Source organism: Bubalus kerabau, unplaced genomic scaffold, assembly GCF_029407905.1.
Source record: "Bubalus kerabau isolate K-KA32 ecotype Philippines breed swamp buffalo unplaced genomic scaffold, PCC_UOA_SB_1v2 scaffold_48, whole genome shotgun sequence".
NCBI classification, from domain to species: Eukaryota; Metazoa; Chordata; class Mammalia; order Artiodactyla; family Bovidae; genus Bubalus; species Bubalus kerabau.
The window spans coordinates 1,088,984-1,108,867 of NW_026577902.1; positions in this window are offsets into that span (position 1 = coordinate 1,088,984).

Consider the following 19,884-nt stretch of genomic DNA (forward strand, 5'->3'; position numbering starts at 1 on the left):
CCTCGAGGTGAGGCCCTCTTCCGTTGCGCCAGACCCAGCGGAGTCCCGAGGGGCCCCGCCACCTCCACAGGATCCCTCGCCTCTCAGAGGCACCCTGGCAAGTTCCCTAAGGTCCCCGGCAGAAGGCGAGGGACACGAGGGTTTCCCGCCGCCCCCCGAGAAAGACCTCGAGAGTCCTTCTTCAACGCGTCTCGAGGCCCTAGTCCCCTCCCGTGACTCGAGAGCCAGGACGCGCTCCCCCTCGCCACGCGCATGGAGACCTGACTTCCCTGGCGCCGCACGAGAGGGTCCCTGAGATCCTCGTCGTGCCTCGGGAGAAAACCCCCACGGGCGCCGCAGCTCGAGGAAACCCCTGAGACGCCCCCGTCCTCGCGAGCTGAGGGCCTTCTCTTCCTGCATGTCCTGGAGAGCAATCCCGGGTCCTCTCTCCAAACGGAAGAGGAGGCTGGACTCCCTTGAGGCCGCTCAGGGGGCTCCAAGAGACCCGCGTTGCGACTCGAGAGGAGAGCGGAGTCCTTGGCTTCCCCTCGAGACGAGGCCTGACTCCCCGGGGGAGCCTGGAATGCAACCCCGAGATCCCTGCCTTCCCTGGAGAGGAATATTAGGTCCCGGACACACGCCTAGGTGAGGTCTCTTCGGCCCTGCGGTGACTCTAGCGCAACCCCCAGCTTTCCCTCGCAACCCGAGGGGAAGATTGGGCTTCCCAGGGCCAACCCAAGGGGAAGGCTGAGATCCCCGTCGTAACTCGAGAATCCCGCAGCAACTCGAGAAAAACCACGTGGTTCCCACCTCTTGGCAAGATGAGGCCCTTGCCGCCACGGCGTCTCAAGGGAAGTCCCCTGTTCCGCCCTGAAGGGCGAAACGGTCCCTGACAGCCTTCCTGCGACCCCCAAAAGTCCCCCGACACGCCGGGTTCCCTCGAGGGGAACACCGAGGGTCCCGGCACCGCTTCCTCTGAGCCCCTTCTCCCCTCCTGATCGCGACAGGAGAGGCGATTCCCCTGCGTGGTCTGGAAGGGGTTCCCGGCCTTCCCGGCGCACCTCAGGATGAGGCCGGTCTCACGAGGAAATTCGAGACGAGCCACGTGGGTGGGGCCACATGCCGAACGCCCCCGATTCCCCGGTCCGCCCTGGAGAAGGACCCGAGTCCCGGACCCCTCTTCGAAGGCAACCCTGTGGGGGAAGGCAATACACGAAGGGGCACTGCCACACCCGTGCATCATCCACAAAGACCCGCGGGTGCCACACACAGCTCGACGAGGGGCCTGAGACCCCCTGAGCAACTCGAGAGGCCAGCGGGGTTCCCTTCCTCAGGCAAGACGAGGCCTTACTCTCCTGTCCCAACTCTGCAGGGACCCTGCGGTCGGAGTCCGAAACGGAGAGGAAGCCTGAGGTTCCTGCCTCCTCTCGAGGTGAGGCCCTCTTCCGTTGCGCCAGACCCAGCGGAGTCCCGAGGGGCCCCGCCACCTCCACAGGATCCCTCGCCTCTCAGAGGCACCCTGGCAAGTTCCCTAAGGTCCCCGGCAGAAGGCGAGGGACACGAGGGTTTCCCGCCGCCCCCCGAGAAAGACCTCGAGAGTCCTTCTTCAACGCATCTCGAGGCCCTAGTCCCCTCCCGTGACTCGAGAGGCAGGACGCGCTCCCCCTCGAAAAGCACATGGAGACCTGACTTCCCTGGCGCCGCACGAGAGGCTCCCTGAGATCCTCGTCGTGCTTCGGGAGAATACCCCCACGGGCGCCGCAGCTCGAGGAAACCCCTGAGACGCCCCCGTCCTCGCGAGCTGAGGGCCTTCTTTTCCTGCATGGCCTGGAGAGCAATCCCGGGTCCTCTCTCCAAACGGAAGAGGAGGCTGGACTCTTTTGAGGCCGCTCAGGGGGCTCCAAGAGACCCGCGTCGCGACTCGAGAGGAGAGCGGAGGCCTTGGCTTCCCCTCGAGACGAGGCCTGACTCCCCGGGGGAGCCTGGAATGCAACCCCGAGATCCCTGCCTTCCCTGGAGAGGAATATTAAGTCCCGGACACACGCCTAGGTGAGGTCTCTTCGGCCCTGCGGTGACTCGAGCGCAACCCCCAGCTTTCCCTCGCAACCCGAGGGGAAGATTGGGCTTCCCAGGGCCAACCCAAGGGGAAGGCTGAGATCCCCGTCGTAACTCGAGAATCCCGCCGCAACTCGAGTAAAACCACGTGGTTCCCACCTCTTGGCAAGATGAGGCCCTTGCCCGCCACGGCGTCTCAAGGGAAGTCCCCTGTTCCGCCCTGAAGGGCGAAACGGTCCCTGACAGCCTTCCTGCGACCACCAAAAGTCCCCCGACACGCCGGGTTCCCTCGAGGGGAACACCGAGGGTCCCGGCACCGCTTCCTCTGAGCCCCTTCTCCCCTCCTGATGGCGAAAGGAGAGGCGATTCCCCTGCGTGGTCTGGAAGGGGTTCCCGGCCTTCCCGGCGCACCTCAGGATGAGGCCGGTCTCACGAGGAAATTCGAGACGAGCCACGTGGGTGGGGCCACATGCCGAACGACCCCGATTCCCCGGTCCGCCCTGGAGAAGGACCCTAGGCACGGACCCCTCTTCGAAGGCAAACCCTGTGAGGGAAGGCACAACACGAAGGGGCACTGCCAAACCCTGGGCATCGTCCGCAAAGACCCGCGGGTTCCACACACAGCTCGACGAGGGGCCTGAGACCCCCTGAGCAACTCGAGAGGCCAGCGGGGTTCCCTTCCTCAGACAAGACGAGGCCTGACTCTCCTGTCCCAACTCTGCAGGGACCCTGCGGTCGGAGTCCGAAACGGAGAGGAAGCCTGAGGTTCCTGCCTCCCCTCGAGGTGAGGCCCTCTTCCGTTGCGCCAGACCCAGTGGAGTCCCGAGGGGCTCCGCCACCTCCACAGGATCCCTCGCCTCTAAGAGGCACCCTGGCAAGTTCCCTGAAGTCCCCGGCAGAAGGCGAGGGACACGAGGGTTTCCCGCCGCCCCCCGAGAAAGACCTCGAGAGTCCTTCTTCAACGCGTCTCGAGGCCCTAGTCCCCTCCCGTGACTCGAGAGCCAGGACGCGCTCCCCCTCGCCACGCGCATGGAGACCTGACTTCCCTGGCGCCGCACGAGAGGCTCCCTGAGATCCTCGTCGTGCCTCGGGAGAAAACCCCCACGGGCGCCGCAGCTCGAGGAAACCCCTGAGACGCCCCCGTCCTCGCGAGCTGAGGGCCTTCTCTTCCTGCATGGCCTGGAGAGCAATCCCGGGTCCTCTCTCCAAACGGAAGAGGAGGCTGGACTCCCTTGAGGCCGCTCAGGGGGCTCCAAGAGACCCGCGTCGCGACTGCAGAGGAGTGCGGAGTCCTTGGCTTCCCCTCGAGATGAGGCCTGACTCCCCGGGGGAGCCTGGAATGCAACCCCGAGATCCCTGCCTTCCCTGGAGAGGAATATTAGGTCCCGGACAGACGCCTAGGTGAGGTCTCTTCGGCCATGCGGTGACTCGAGCGCAACCCCCAGCTTTCCCTCGCAACCCGAGGGGAAGATTGGGCTTCCCAGGGCCAAAACAAGGGGAAGGCTGAGATCCCCGTCGTAACTCGAGAATCCCGCCGCAACTCGAGAAAAACCACGTGGTTCCCACCTCTTGGCAAGATGAGGCCCTTGCCCGCCACGGCGTCTCAAGGGAAGTCCCCTGTTCCGCCCTGAAGGGCGAAACGGTCCCTGACAGCCTTCCTGCGACCCCCAAAAGTCCCCCGACACGCCGGGTTCCCTCGAGGGGAACACCGAGGGTCCCGGCACCGCTTCCTCTGAGCCCCTTCTCCCCTCCTGATCGCGACAGGAGAGGCGATTCCCCTGCGTGGTCTGGAAGGGGTTCCCGGCCTTCCCGGCGCACCTCAGGATGAGGCCGGTCTCACGAGGAAATTCGAAACGAGCCACTTGGGTGGGGCCACATGCCGAACGCCCCAGATTCCCCGGTCCGCCCTGGAGAAGGACCCGAGGCCCGGACCCCTCTTCGAAGGCAACCCTGTGGGTGAAGGCACAACACGAAGGGGCACTGCCACCCCCGTGCATCGTCCGCAAAGACCCGCGGGTTCCACACACAGCTCGACGAGGGGCCTGAGACCCCCTGAGCAACTCGAGAGGCCAGCGGGGTTCCCTTCCTCAGACAAGACGAGGCCTGACTCTCCTGTCCCAACTCTGCAGGGACCCTGCGGTCGGAGTCCGAAACGGAGAGGAAGCCTGAGGTTCCTGCCTTCCCTCGAGGTGAGGCCCTCTTCCGTTGCGCCAGACCCAGCGGAGTCCCGAGGGGCCCCGCCACCTCCACAGGATCCCTCGCCTCTCAGAGGCACCCTGGCAAGTTCCCTGAGGTCCCCGGCAGAAGGCGAGGGACACGAGGGTTTCCCGCCGCCCCCCGAGAAAGACCTCGAGAGTCCTTCTTCAACGCGTCTCGAGGCCCTAGTCCCCTCCCGTGACTCGAGATCCAGGACGCGCTCCCCCTCGCCACGCGCATGGAGACCTGACTTCCCTGGCGCCGCACGAGAGGCTCCCTGAGATCCTCGTCGGGCCTCGGGAGAAAACCCCCACGGGCGCCGCAGCTCGAGGAAACCCCTGAGACGCCCCCGTCCTCGCGAGCTGAGGGCCTTCTCTTCCTGCATGTCCTGGAGAGCAATCCCGGGTCCTCTCTCCAAACGGAAGAGGAGGCTGGACTCCCTTGAGGCCACTCAGGGGGCTCCAAGAGACCCGCGTCGCGACTCGAGAGGAGAGCGGAGTCCTTGGCTTCCCCTCGAGACGAGGCCTGACTCCCCGGGGGAGCCTGGAATGCAACCCCGAGATCCCTGCCTTCCCTGGAGAGGAATATTAGGTCCCGGACACACGCCTAGGTGAGGTCTCTTCGGCCCTGCGGTGACTCGAGCGCAACCCCCAGCTTTCCCTCGCAACCCGAGGGGAAGTTTGGGCTTCCCAGGGCCAACCCAAGGGGAAGGCTGAGATCCCCGTCGTAACTCGAGAATCCCGCCGCAACTCGAGAAAAACCACGTGGTTCCCACCTCTTGGCAAGATGAGGCCCTTGCCCGCCACGGCGTCTCAAGGGAAGTCCCCTGTTCCGCCCTGAAGGGCGAAACGGTCCCTGACAGCCTTCCTGCGACCCCCAAAAGTCCCCCGACACGCCGGGTTCCCTCGAGGGGAACACCGAGGGTCCCGGCACCGCTTCCTCTGAGCCCCTTCTCCCCTCCTGATCGCGACAGGAGAGGCGATTCCCCTGCGTGGTCTGGAAGGGGTTCCCGGCCTTCCCCGCGCACCTCAGGATGAGGCCGGTCTCACGAGGAAATTCGAGACGAGCCACGTGGGTGGGGCCACATGCCGAACGCCCCCGATTCCCCGGTCCGCCCTGGAGAAGGACCCGAGGCCCGGACCCCTCTTCGAAGGCAACCCTGTGGGTGAAGGCACAACACGAAGGGGCACTGCCACCCCCGTGCAGCGTCCGCAAAGACCCGCGGGTTCCACACACAGCTCGACGAGGGGCCTGAGACCCCCTGAGCAACTCGAGAGGCCAGCGGGGTTCCCTTCCTCAGACAAGACGAGGCCTGACTCTCCTGTCCCAACTCTGCAGGGACCCTGCGGTCGGAGTCCGAAACGGAGAGGAAGCCTGAGGTTCCTGCCTCCCCTCGAGGTGAGGCCCTCTTCCGTTGCGCCAGACCCAGCGGAGTCCCGAGGGGCCCCGCCACCTCCACAGGATCCCTCGCCTCTCAGAGGCACCCTGGCAAGTTCCCTGAGGTCCCCGGCAGAAGGCGAGGGACACGAGGGTTTCCCGCCGCCCCACGAGAAAGACCTCGAGAGTCCTTCTTCAACGCGTCTCGAGGCCCTAGTCCCCTCCCGTGACTCGAGAGCCAGGACGCGCTCCCCCTCGCCACGCGCATGGAGACCTGACTTCCCTGGCGCCGCACGAGAGGCTCCCTGAGATCCTCGTCGGGCCTCGGGAGAAAACCCCCACGGGCGCCGCAGCTCGAGGAAACCCCTGAGACGCCCCCGTCCTCGCGAGCTGAGGGCCTTCTCTTCCTGCATGGCCTGGAGAGCAATCCCGGGTCCTCTCTCCAAACGGAAGAGGAGGCTGGACTCCCTTGAGGCCGCTCAGGGGGCTCCAAGAGACCCGCGTCGCGACTCGAGAGGAGAGCGGAGTCCTTGGCTTCCCCTCGAGACGAGGCCTGACTCCCCGGGGGAGCCTGGAATGCAACCCCGAGATCCCTGCCTTCCCTGGAGAGGAATATTAGGTCCCGGACACACGCCTAGGTGAGGTCTCTTCGGCCCTGCGGTGACTCGAGCGCAACCCCCAGCTTTCCCTCGCAACCCGAGGGGAAGATTGGGCTTCCCAGGGCCAAAACAAGGGGAAGGCTGAGATCCCCGTCGTAACTCGAGAATCCCGCCGCAACTCGAGAAAAACCACGTGGTTCCCACCTCTTGGCAAGATGAGGCCCTTGCCCGCCACGGCGTCTCAAGGGAAGTCCCCTGTTCCGCCCTGAAGGGCGAAACGGTCCCTGACAGCCTTCCTGCGACCCCCAAAAGTCCCCCGACACGCCGGGTTCCCTCGAGGGGAACACCGAGGGTCCCGGCACCGCTTCCTCTGAGCCCCTTCTCCCCTCCTGATGGCGACAGGAGAGGCGATTCCCCTGCGTGGTCTGGAAGGGGTTCCAGGCCTTCCCGGCGCACCTCAGGATGAGGCCGGTCTCACGAGGAAATTCGAGACGAGCCACGTGAGTGGGGCCACATGCCGAACGCCCCCGATTCCCCGGTCCGCCCTTGAGAAGGACCCGAGGCCCTGACCCCTCTTCGAAGGCAACCCTGTGGGGGAAGGCACAACACGAAGGGGCACTGCCAAACCCTGGGCATCGTCCGCAAAGACCCGCGGGTTCCACACACAGCTCGACGAGGGGCCTGAGACCCCCTGAGCAACTCGAGAGGCCAGCGGGGTTCCCTTCCTCAGACAAGACGAGGCCTGACTCTCCTGTCCCAACTCTGCAGGGACCCTGCGGTCGGAGTCCGAAACGGAGAGGAAGCCTGAGGTTCCTGCCTCCCCTCGAGGTGAGGCCCTCTTCCGTTGCGCCAGACCCAGCGGAGTCCCGAGGGGCCCCGCCACCTCCACAGGATCCCTCGCCTCTCAGAGGCACCCTGGGAAGTTCCCTGAGGTCCCCGGCAGAAGGCGAGGGACACGAGGGTTTCCCGCCGCCCCCCGAGAAAGACCTCGAGAGTCCTTCTTCAACGCGTCTCGAGGCCCTAGTCCCCTCCCGTGACTCGAGAGGCAGGACGCGGTCCCCCTCGCCACGGGCATGGAGACCTGACTTCCCTGGCGCCGCACGAGAGGCTCCCTGAGATCCTCGTCGTGCCTCGGGAGAAAACCCCCACGGGCGCCGCAGCTCGAGGAAACCCCTGAGACGCCCCCGTCCTCGCGAGCTGAGGGCCTTCTCTTCCTGCATGGCCTGGAGAGCAATCCCGGGTCCTCTCTCCAAACGGAAGAGGAGGCTGGACTCCCTTGAGGCCGCTCAGGGGGCTCCAAGAGACCCGCGTCGCGACTCGAGAGGAGAGCGGAGTCCTTGGCTTCCCCTCGAGACGAGGCCTGACTCCCCGGGGGAGCCTGGAATGCAACCCCGAGATCCCTGCCTTCCCTGGAGAGGAATATTAGGTCCCGGACACACGCCTAGGTGAGGTCTCTTCGGCCCTGCGGTGACTCGAGCGCAACCCCCAGCTTTCCCTCGCAACCCGAGGGGAAGATTGGGCTTCCCAGGGCCAACCCAAGGGGAAGGCTGAGATCCCCGTCGTAACTCGAGAATCCCGCCGCAACTCGAGAAAAACCACGTGGTTCCCACCTCTTGGCAAGATGAGGTCCTTGCCCGCCACGGCGTCTCAAGGGAAGTCCCCTGTTCCACCCTGAAGGGGGAAACGGTCCCTGACAGCCTTCCTGCGACCCCCAAAAGTCCCCCGACACGCCGGGTTCCCTCGAGGGGAACACCGAGGGTCCCGGCACCGCTTCCTCTGAGCCCCTTCTCCCCTCCTGATCGCGACAGGAGAGGCGATTCCCCTGCGTGGTCTGGAAGGGGTTCCCGGCCTTCCCGGCGCACCTCAGGATGAGGCCGGTCTCACGAGGAAATTCGAAACGAGCCACTTGGGTGGGGCCACATGCCGAACGCCCCAGATTCCCCGGTCCGCCCTGGAGAAGGACCCGAGGCCCGGACCCCTCTTCGAAGGCAACCCTGTGGGTGAAGGCACAACACGAAGGGGCACTGCCACCCCCGTGCATCGTCCGCAAAGACCCGCGGGTTCCACACACAGCTCGACGAGGGGCCTGAGACCCCCTGAGCAACTCGAGAGGCCAGCGGGGTTCCCTTCCTCAGACAAGACGAGGCCTGACTCTCCTGTCCCAACTCTGCAGGGACCCTGCGGTCGGAGTCCGAAACGGAGAGGAAGCCTGAGGTTCCTGCCTCCCCTCGAGGTGAGGCCCTCTTCCGTTGCGCCAGACCCAGCGGAGTCCCGAGGGGCCCCGCCACCTCCACAGGATCCCTCGCCTCTCAGAGGCACCCTGGCAAGTTCCCTGAGGTCCCCGGCAGAAGGCGAGGGACACGAGGGTTTCCCGCCGCCCCCCGAGAAAGACCTCGAGAGTCCTTCTTCAACGCGTCTCGAGGCCCTAGTCCCCTCCCGTGACTCGAGAGCCAGGACGCGCTCCCCCTCGCCACGCGCATGGAGACCTGACTTCCCTGGCGCCGCACGAGAGGCTCCCTGAGATCCTCGTCGGGCCTCGGGAGAAAACCCCCACGGGCGCCGCAGCTCGAGGAAACCCCTGAGACGCCCCCGTCCTCGCGAGCTGAGGGCCTTCTCTTCCTGCATGGCCTGGAGAGCAATCCCGGGTCCTCTCTCCAAACGGAAGAGGAGGCTGGACTCCCTTGAGGCCGCTCAGGGGGCTCCAAGAGACCCGCGTCGCGACTCGAGAGGAGAGCGGAGTCCTTGGCTTCCCCTCGAGACGAGGCCTGACTCCCCGGGGGAGCCTGGAATGCAACCCCGAGATCCCTGCCTTCCCTGGAGAGGAATATTAGGTCCCGGACACACGCCTAGGTGAGGTCTCTTCGGCCCTGCGGTGACTCGAGCGCAACCCCCAGCTTTCCCTCGCAACCCGAGGGGAAGTTTGGGCTTCCCAGGGCCAACCCAAGGGGAAGGCTGAGATCCCCGTCGTAACTCGAGAATCCCGCCGCAACTCGAGAAAAACCACGTGGTTCCCACCTCTTGGCAAGATGAGGCCCTTGCCCGCCACGGCGTCTCAAGGGAAGTCCCCTGTTCCGCCCTGAAGGGCGAAACGGTCCCTGACAGCCTTCCTGCGACCCCCAAAAGTCCCCCGACACGCCGGGTTCCCTCGAGGGGAACACCGAGGGTCTCGGCACCGCTTCCTCTGAGCCCCTTCTCCCCTCCTGATCGCGACAGGAGAGGCGATTCCCCTGCGTGGTCTGGAAGGGGTTCCCGGCCTTCCCCGCGCACCTCAGGATGAGGCCGGTCTCACGAGGAAATTCGAGACGAGCCACGTGGGTGGGGCCACATGCCGAACGCCCCCGATTCCCCGGTCCGCCCTGGAGAAGGACCCGAGGCCCGGACCCCTCTTCGAAGGCAACCCTGTGGGTGAAGGCACAACACGAAGGGGCACTGCCACCCCCGTGCATCGTCCGCAAAGACCCGCGGGTTCCACACACAGCTCGACGAGGGGCCTGAGACCCCCTGAGCAACTCGAGAGGCCAGCGGGGTTCCCTTCCTCAGACAAGACGAGGCCTGACTCTCCTGTCCCAACTCTGCAGGGACCCTGCGGTCGGAGTCCGAAACGGAGAGGAAGCCTGAGGTTCCTGCCTCCCCTCGAGGTGAGGCCCTCTTCCGTTGCGCCAGACCCAGCGGAGTCCCGAGGGGCCCCGCCACCTCCACAGGATCCCTCGCCTCTCAGAGGCACCCTGGCAAGTTCCCTGAGGTCCCCGGCAGAAGGCGAGGGACACGAGGGTTTCCCGCCGCCCCCCGAGAAAGACCTCGAGAGTCCTTCTTCAACGCGTCTCGAGGCCCTAGTCCCCTCCCGTGACTCGAGAGCCAGGACGCGCTCCCCCTCGCCACGCGCATGGAGACCTGACTTCCCTGGCGCCGCACGAGAGGCTCCCTGAGATCCTCGTCGGGCCTCGGGAGAAAACCCCCACGGGCGCCGCATCTCGAGGAAACCCCTGAGACGCCCCCGTCCTCGCGAGCTGAGGGCCTTCTCTTCCTGCATGGCCTGGAGAGCAATCCCGGGTCCTCTCTCCAAACGGAAGAGGAGGCTGGACTCCCTTGAGGCCGCTCAGGGGGCTCCAAGAGACCCGCGTCGCGACTCGAGAGGAGAGCGGAGTCCTTGGCTTCCCCTCGAGACGAGGCCTGACTCCCCGGGGGAGCCTGGAATGCAACCCCGAGATCCCTGCCTTCCCTGGAGAGGAATATTAGGTCCCGGACACACGCCTAGGTGAGGTCTCTTCGGCCCTGCGGTGACTCGAGCGCAACCCCCAGCTTTCCCTCGCAACCCGAGGGGAAGATTGGGCTTCCCAGGGCCAACCCAAGGGGAAGGCTGAGATCCCCGTCGTAACTCGAGGATCCCGCCGCAACTCGAGAAAAACCACGTGGTTCCCACCTCTTGGCAAGATGAGGCCCTTGCCCGCCACGGCGTCTCAAGGGAAGTCCCCTGTTCCGCCCTGAAGGGCGAAACGGTCCCTGACAGCCTTCCTGCGACCCCCAAAAGTCCCCCGACACGCCGGGATCCCTCGAGGGGAACACCGAGGGTCCCGGCACCGCTTCCTCTGAGCCCCTTCTCCCCTCCTGATCGCGACAGGAGAGGCGATTCCCCTGCGTGGTCTGGAAGGGGTTCCCGGCCTTCCCCGCGCACCTCAGGATGAGGCCGGTCTCACGAGGAAATTCGAGACGAGCCACGTGGGTGGGGCCACATGCCGATCGCCCCCGATTCCCCGGTCCGCCCTGGAGAAGGACCCGAGGCCCGGACCCCTCTTCGAAGGCAACCCTGTGGGGGAAGGCACAACACGAAGGGGCACTGCCACCCCCGTGCATCGTCCGCAAAGACCCGCGGGTTCCACACACAGCTCGACGAGGGGCCTGAGACCCCCTGAGCAACTCGAGAGGCCAGCGGGGTTCCCTTCCTCAGACAAGACGAGGCCTGACTCTCCTGTCCCAACTCTGCAGGGACCCTGCGGTCGGAGTCCGAAACGGAGAGGAAGCCTGAGGTTCCTGCCTCCCCTCGAGGTGAGGCCCTCTTCCGTTGCGCCAGACCCAGCGGAGTCCCGAGGGGCCCCGCCACCTCCACAGGATCCCTCGCCTCTCAGAGGCACCCTGGCAAGTTCCCTAAGGTCCCCGGCAGAAGGCGAGGGACACGAGGGTTTCCCGCCGCCCCCCGAGAAAGACCTCGAGAGTCCTTCTTCAACGCGTCTCGAGGCCCTAGTCCCCTCCCGTGACTCGAGAGCCAGGACGCGCTCCCCCTCGCCACGCGCATGGAGACCTGACTTACCTGGCGCCGCACGAGAGGCTCCCTGAGATCCTCGTCGGGCCTCGGGAGAAAACCCCCACGGGCGCCGCAGCTCGAGGAAACCCCTGAGACGCCCCCGTCCTCGCGAGCTGAGGGCCTTCTTTTCCTGCATGGCCTGGAGAGCAATCCCGGGTCCTCTCTCCAAACGGAAGAGGAGGCTGGACTCCCTTGAGGCCGCTCAGGGGGCTCCAAGAGACCCGCGTCGCGACTCGAGAGGAGAGCGGAGTCCTTGGCTTCCCCTCGAGACGAGGCCTGACTCCCCGGGGGAGCCTGGAATGCAACCCCGAGATCCCTGCCTTCCCTGGAGAGGAATATTAGGTCCCGGACACACGCCTAGGTGAGGTCTCTTCGGCCCTGCGGTGACTCGAGCGCAACCCCCAGCTTTCCCTCGCAACCCGAGGGGAAGATTGGGCTTCCCAGGGCCAACCCAAGGGGAAGGCTGAGATCCCCGTCGTAACTCGAGAATGCCGCCGCAACTCGAGAAAAACCACGTGGTTCCCACCTCTTGGCAAGATGAGGCCCTTGCCCGCCACGGCGTCTCAAGGGAAGTCCCCTGTTCCGCCCTGAAGGGCGAAACGGTCCCTGACAGCCTTCCTGCGACCCCCAAAAGTCCCCCGACACGCCGGGTTCCCTCGAGGGGAACACCGAGGGTCCCGGCACCGCTTCCTCTGAGCCCCTTCTCCCCTCCTGATCGCGACAGGAGAGGCCATTCCCCTGCGTGGTCTGGAAGGGGTTCCCGGCCTTCCCGGCGCACCTCAGGATGAGGCCGGTCTCACGAGGAAATTCGAGACGAGCCACGTGGGTGGGGCCACATGCCGAACGCCTCCGATTCCCCGGTCCGCCCTTGAGAAGGACCCGAGGCCCGGACCCCTCTTCGAAGGCAACCCTGTGGGGGAAGGCACAACACGAAGGGGCACTGCCACCCCCGTGCATCGTCCGCAAAGACCCGCGGGTTCCACACACAGCTCGACGAGGGGCTTGAGACCCCCTGAGCAACTCGAGAGGCCAGCGGGGTTCCCTTCCTCAGACAAGACGAGGCCTGACTCTCCTGTCCCAAATCTGCAGGGACCCTGCGGTCGGAGTCCGAAACGGAGAGGAAGCCTGAGGTTCCTGCCTCCCCTCGAGGTGAGGACCTCTTCCGTTGCGCCAGACCCAGGGGAGTCCCGAGGGGCCCCGCCACCTCCACAGGATCCCTCGCCTCTCAGAGGCACCCTGGCAAGTTCCCTAAGGTCCCCGGCAGAATGCGAGGGACACGAGGGTTTCCCACCGCCCCCCGAGAAAGACCTCGAGAGTCCTTCTTCAACGCGTCTCGAGGTCCTAGTCCCCTCCCGTGACTCGAGAACCATGACGCGCTCCCCCTTTCCACGAGCATGGAGACCTGACTTCCCTGGCGCCACACGAGACGCTCCCTGAGCTCCCCGTCGTACCTCGTGTGAAACCCCACACTGGCGCCGCAGCTCGAGAAAACCCACAAGATCCCTCCGTCATCGCGAGATGAGGGCCATCTTTTCCTGCATGGCCTGGAGAGCAGTCCCAAGTCCTCTCTCCAAACTTCACAGGAGGCTTGACTCCCTTTAGGCCACAAAGTGGGCTCCAAGAGGTGCCCGTCGCGACTCGAAAGGAGAGCGGAGTCCTTTCCTTCCCTTCGACATGAGGCCTGACTCCCTGGGTGAGTCTGGAATGCAAACCTGAGATCCCTGTGGCCCTTGGAGAGGAACATTAGGTCCTGGACACAAGCCTAGATGAGGTCTCCTTTGCCCTGACGTGACTCGAGCGCAACCCCCAGCTCTCCCTCGCAACTCGAATGGATGATTGGACTTCCCTGGCCCAACACAAGAGGAAGCCTGAAATCCCCGTCGTAACTCGAGAATCCCGCCGCAACTCGAGAAAAACCACGTGGCTCCCCCGTCATCGCAAGATGAGCCCCTTGGCCGCTACAGCGTATCAAGAGAAGTCCCACGTTCCATCCTGAAGTACAAAACGGTACTTGGCACCCTTGATGCGACCCCCAAAGTTCCCTGACATACCGGTCTCACTCGAGGGAAACACCAAAGTTCACGGCACCACTTCCTGTGAGCCCCTTCACCCCTCCTGCTCGCGACAGAAGGGTCGATTCCCATGTTTTGTCTGCAAGGGGTTCCCGACGTTCCCCGCGAACCTCCAGATGAGGCCGGTCTCATGAGGAAATTCGAAAAGTAGCCTCATGGTTGGTGCCATATGCTGAAAGATCCCGAATTCCCGGTCCACTCTAGATAAGAACCTGACGCCCGGACATCTCTTCGAAGGCAACCCTGTGGATGAAGGCACAACACGAAGGGACACTGACATCCCCATGCATCGTCTGGAAAAACCCGCAGATTCCACTCACAGCTCCAAATGTGGACTGTCACCCCGTGAACAACTCGAGAGGCAAGTGAAGTTGCATTCCTTCACACATGACGAGGCCTTACTCTCCTGTCCCAACTCTTCAGGGACCCTGCAATTGGAGTCAGAAATGGAGAGGAACCCTGAGGTTCCTGCCTCAACTAGAGAAGAGGCCCTCTTCCATTGAACCAAACTCAGTGGTGTCCCGAGAGGCCCCTCCCAACACCACAGTATCCCTGAATTCTCAGAGGCTCCCTGAGAAGCTACCTGAGGTCACTGGCACAAGTCGAGGGAACCCAGAGTTTCCTGAAGTAACCCGAGAAAGACTTGGAGAGTCCTTTTTCAACGTCTCTTGATGCCCGATTCCCCTACCATGACTCCAGAGCAAGGACGCGCTCCCCTCGCCACAAGCAGGAAAACTGACTTCCCTAGTACCACACAAGAGGCTCCCTGAGTACCCCATCGTACCTCGTGAGAAAACCCACACTGGCGCCGCAGTTCGAGAAAAACCACAAGATGCCCCCGTCAAGGAGAGATGGGGGCCTTCTTTTCCTGCCTGACCTGGAGAGCAATTCCTGGTCCTCTCTCCAAACTTCACAGGAGTATTGACTCCCTTTAGGCCACTCAGTTGGGTCCAAGAAATACCCGGTGCGACTCGAGAGGAGAGCGGAGTCCTTTGCTTCCCTGGAGACGAGGCCTGACTCCCCGGGTGAGTTTGGAATGCAACCCCGAGATCCATGTCATCCCTGGAGTGGAACATTATGTCCTAGACACAAGCCTAGATGAGGTCTATTTTGCCCTACAGTGATTCGAGAGCAACCTCCATCTCTCCCTCACAATTTGAATGGAAGATTGGTCTTCCCACGGTCAACACAAGAGGAAGTCTGAATTTCCCATCGTAATTCGAGAATTCAGCCTCAAGTCTTAAAAACCATGTGGTTCCCCCTTCATCGCAATATGAGGCCCTTGCCAGCTAGAGTCTCAAGAGAAGTCCCACGTTCCATCTTAAAGTTCGAAATGCTACTTGGCACCCTTGATGCGACCCCAAAGTTCCCCAACATACCGGTCTCACTCCAGGGGAACACCGAAGTTCCCGGTGTCTCCAGGGAAGTCCCATGTTCCGCCCTGAAGGGTGAAACGGTACTTGACACCCTTGATGCGACCGCAAAAGTTCCCCGACACGCTGAGTTCCCTCGAGGGGAACACCGAGGGTCCCGGCACCACTTCATCTGAGCCCCTTCTCCCCTCCTGATCACGACAGGAGAGTCGATTCCCCTGCTTTCTCTGGAAGGGGTTCCCGGCCTTCATGGCGCACCTCAGGATGAGGCCGGTCTCAGGAGGAAATTGGAGACTAGCCACGTGTGAGGTGCCACGTCCCGAACGACTCCGATTTTCCGGTCTGCTCTTGATAAGAACCCGATGCCCGGACACGTCTTCGAAGGCAACCCTGTGAGTGAAGGCATAACACGAAGGGGCACTGACACCCCCGTGCATCATCCGGAAAAACCCGCAGGGTCTACACACAGCTCGACAAGGGGCCTGAGACTCCTGGAACAACTCGAGAGGCAACCAGAATTCCATTCCTCAGACAAGACGAGGCATGACTCTCCTGTCCCAACCCTGCAGGGACCGTGCAGTCGGAGTCCGAAACCGAGAGGAAGCCTGAGGTTCATGCCTCCCCTCGAGATGAGGCCCTCTTCCATTGCGCCGAACCCAGCAGAGTCCCGAGAGACCCTGCCAACTACACAGCATCCCTCACCTCTCAGAGGCACCGTGGGAAGTTCACTAAGGTCCCCTGCAGAAGTCGAGGGAAACGAGGGTTTCCCGCCACAACCCGAGAAAGACCTCGAGAGTCCTTCTTCAACGCCTCTTGAGGACCTAGCCGTTTCCCATGACTCGAGAGTGATGACCAGCTCCCCCTCGCCATGCGCATGGGGACCTGACTTCCCTGGCGCCGCACGAGAGGCTCCCTGAGGTCCTCGTCGTGCCTCGTGAGAAAACCTCCATGAGCGCAGCAGCCTGAGGAAACCCATGAGACTCCCCCGTCATCGCGAGATGAGGGCCTTCTTTTCCTGCCTGGCCTGGAGAGCAATCCCGGGTCCTCTCTCCAAACTGAAGAGGAGGCTCGACACCCTTGAGTCCACTCAGTGGGCTCCAAGAGAACCGTGTCGCGACTTGAGAGGAAAGCGGAGTCCTTTGCTTCCCCTCCAGGCGAGTCCTGACCCCCCGGGGGAGTCTGGAATGGAAACCCGTGATCCCTGTCTTCCCTTGGGAGGAATATTAGGTCCTGGACACACGCCTCGATGAGGTCTCTTTGGCCCTGTAGTGACTCGAGCAGAACCCCCAGCTTTCCATCGCAACTCGAATTGAAGATTGGGCTTCCCAGGGCCAACCCAAGAGGAAGCCTGAAATTCCTGTCGTTTTCGAGAATCCCGATGCAACTCGAGAAAAACGACGTGGTTCCAACGTCTTCACAGGATGAGGCCCTTGCCCTCTATAGCGTCTCCAGGGAAGTCCCATGTTCCGTCCTGAAGTGGGAAACGGTACTTGGCTCCCTTGATGCGACCCCTAAAGTTCCCTGAAACGCCGGGTTCCCTCGAGTGGAACACCGAGGGTCCCGGCACCACTTCATCTGAGCCCCATCTCCCCTCCTGATCGCGACAGGAGAATCGATTCCCCTACTTTGTGTGGAAGGTGTTCCCGGCCTTCCCGCCGCACCTCAGGATGATGCTGGTCTCACGAGGAAATTCGAGATGAGCCACGTGGGTGGTGCCACATGCCGAATGACCCCGATTTCCCGGTCCGCTCTTGAAATGAACCCGATGCCCGGACACCTCTTTGAAGGAAACCCTGTGGGGGAAGGCAAAAAACGAAGGGGCACTGACACCCCCATGCGTCTTCTGGAAACACCCGCAGGTTCCACTAACAGCTTGTCAAGGGCCCTGAGACCCCCTGAACGACTCGAGAGGCAAGCAGAGTTCCGTTACTCAGACAAGACGAGGCCTGACTCTCCTGTCCCAACTCTGCAGGGACCCTGCGGTCGGAGTCAGAAATGGAGAGGAAGCCTGAGGTTCCTGCCTCCAATCGAGATGAGGCCCTCTTTCATTTCGTCAAACCTAGTGGAGTCCCGAGAGGCCCCTCTAACTCCTCAGTATCCCTCACCTCTCAGAGGCACCTGGGAAGTTCCCTAAGGTCCCCTTAGAGGTCGATGGAAACGAGTGTTTCCCGCCCCAACCCAAGAAAGACCTTGAGAGTCCTTCTTAAATGCCTCTTGAGGCCCTAGTCCCTCCCATGACTCGAGAGCAATGACGCGATCTGCCTGGCCACACGCATGGAGTCAGGCTTCTCTGGCGCCGCACGAGAGGCTCCCTGAACTCCCCATCATATCTCGTGAGAAACCCCACACTGGCGCCGCAGCTCGAGAAAACCCATGAGACGCCCCCGTCATCACGAGAGGAGGGCCATCTTTAACTGCATGGTATGCAGATCAAGCGTGAACCTTCTGTCCAAGCTACACAGGACGCTTGACTCCCTTTAGGCCACTCATTGGGCTCCAAGAGTTACGCGTCGCGACTCGAGAGGATAGTGGAGTCCTTTGCTTCCACTCGAGACGAGGCGTGACCCACCGGGTGAGACTGGAATGCGACCCCGATATCCCTGTCGCCCCTGGAGAGGGACATTACGTCCTGGACCCAAGCCTAGATGAGGACTCTTTGCCCTGAAGTGACTCGAGAGCAACCCCCAGCTCTCTCTGACAAGTTGAATGGAAGATTGGACTTCCTGGGCCAACACAAGAGGAAGCCTGAATTCCCCGTTGTAACTCGAGAATCCCGCCTCAACTCGAGAAAAACCATGTGTTTCCCTCGTCATCGCAATATGAGGCCCTTGCCCGCTACAGCATCTCCAGAGAATTCCCACGTTCCGTCTTGAAGTGCGAAACTGTACTTGGCACCCTTGATGCGACCTCAAAAGTGCCGTGACATACTGGTCTCACTCGAGGGGACCACCGAGGTTCCCGGCACCACTTCATCTGAGCCCCTTCTCCCCTTCTGATTGCGACCGGTGGGTCGATTCCCCTGCTTTGTCTGCAAGGGGTTCCCGAGCTTCCTGGCGCACCTCAGGATGAGGCCGGTCTCCCGAGGAAATTCGAGACGTAGCCTCGTGGGTGGTACCACATGCTGAAAGACCCCAATTTTCCGGTACGCTCTTGAAAAGAACCCGATGCCCGGAAACCTCTTTGAAGGCAACCCTGTGGATGAAGGCACAACACGAAGGGGCACTGACACCCCCGTGCATCGTCCAGAAAAACCCGCAGGTTCCACACTCAGCTCAACAAGTGGCCTGTCACTCCGTGAACAACTCGAAAGGCAAGGGGAAATCCATTCCTCCACAGAAGACGAGGCGTGACTCTCTTGTCCATACTCTGCAGGTACCCTGCGACCCGAGTCAGATATGGAGAGGACCCCTGAGGTTCCTGCCTCCATTCGAGATGAGGCCCTCTTCGATTGCACCAAACCCAGTTGAGTAACGAAAGGCCCCTCCCAAATCCACAGTGTGCCTGACTTCTCAGAGGCACCCTTAGAAGTTGCCTGAGGTCACCGACACAAATCAAGGGAACCCAGGGTTCCCTGCCGCAACCCGAGAAAGACCTCAAGAGTCCTTCTTCAATGCGTCTTGAGGCCCGATTCGCCTACTATGACTCGAGAGCAATCACGCACTCCCCTTCACCACACGCACGGAGACCTGACGTCCCTAGCACCACACGAGAGGCTCTCTGAGCTCCCCGTTGTACCTCGTGAGAAATCTGATACTGGCGCCGCAGCTGGAGAAAACCCACGAGATGCCCCCGTCATCGCGAGATGAGGGCCTTTTTTCCTGCATGGCCAGGAAAACAATCCCGAGTCATCTCCAAACTCCATAGGAGGCTTCACTCCCTTTACGCCACGCAGTGGGCTCCAAGAGATACCTGTCGCGACTCGACAGGAGAGCGGAGTCCTTTTTTTCCCCTCAAGACGAGGCCTGACTCCCCGGGTGAGTCGAGAATGCAACCCTGAGATCCCTGTTGGCCCAGTAGTGGAACACTAGGTCCTGGACACAAGCGTAGATGAGGTCTATTTTGCCCTGCAGTGACTGGAGAGCAAACCCCAGTTCTAACTTGCAACTCGAATGGAATACTGGATTTTCCTGGCGCCATACAAGAGGCTCCCTGAGATCCCCGTGGTACTTCATGAGACACCCCACACTGGCGCCGCAGCTCGAGAAAACCCACGAGACGCCACCGTCATCTCGAGATGAGGGCCTTCTTTTCCTGCATGGCCTGGAGTCCAATCCCGAGTCCTCTCTCCAAACTCCACAGGAGGCTTGACTCCCTTTAGTACACACAGTGGGCTCCAAGAGATACCCATCGCGACTCGAGACGAGAGCGGAATTCTTTGCTTACCCTCGAGGTGAGAACTGACTCCCCGGATGAGTCTGGAATGCAAACCCGAGATCCCTGTCGCCCCTGGAGAGCAACGTTAGATCCTGGACACAAGCCTAGATTAGGTCTCTTTTGCCCTGCAGTGACTCTAGCGCAATCCCCAGCTCCCCCTCGCAACCCGAAAGGAAGATTGGATTTCAAGGCCAACAAAAGGAAGCCTAAATTCCCGGTCATAACTCGAGAATCCCGCCGCAACTCGAGCAAAACCACGTGGTTCTCCCGTCATCGCAAGATGAGGCCCTTGCCCGCTACAGCGTTTCAAAAGATGTCCCAGGTTCCGTCTTGAAATTCGAAACGGTACTTGGCACCCTTGATGCGACCCCAAAAGTCCCCCAACACGCCGGTCTCACTCAAGGGGAACACCGAGGTTCCCGGCACCACTTCATTTAAGCCCCTTCTCCCCTCCTGATCGTGACCGGTGGGTCGATTCCCCTGCTTTGTCTGCAAGGGGGCCCGACCTTCCCTGCACAACTCAGGATGAGGCCGGTCTCATGGGGAAATTCGATACGTAG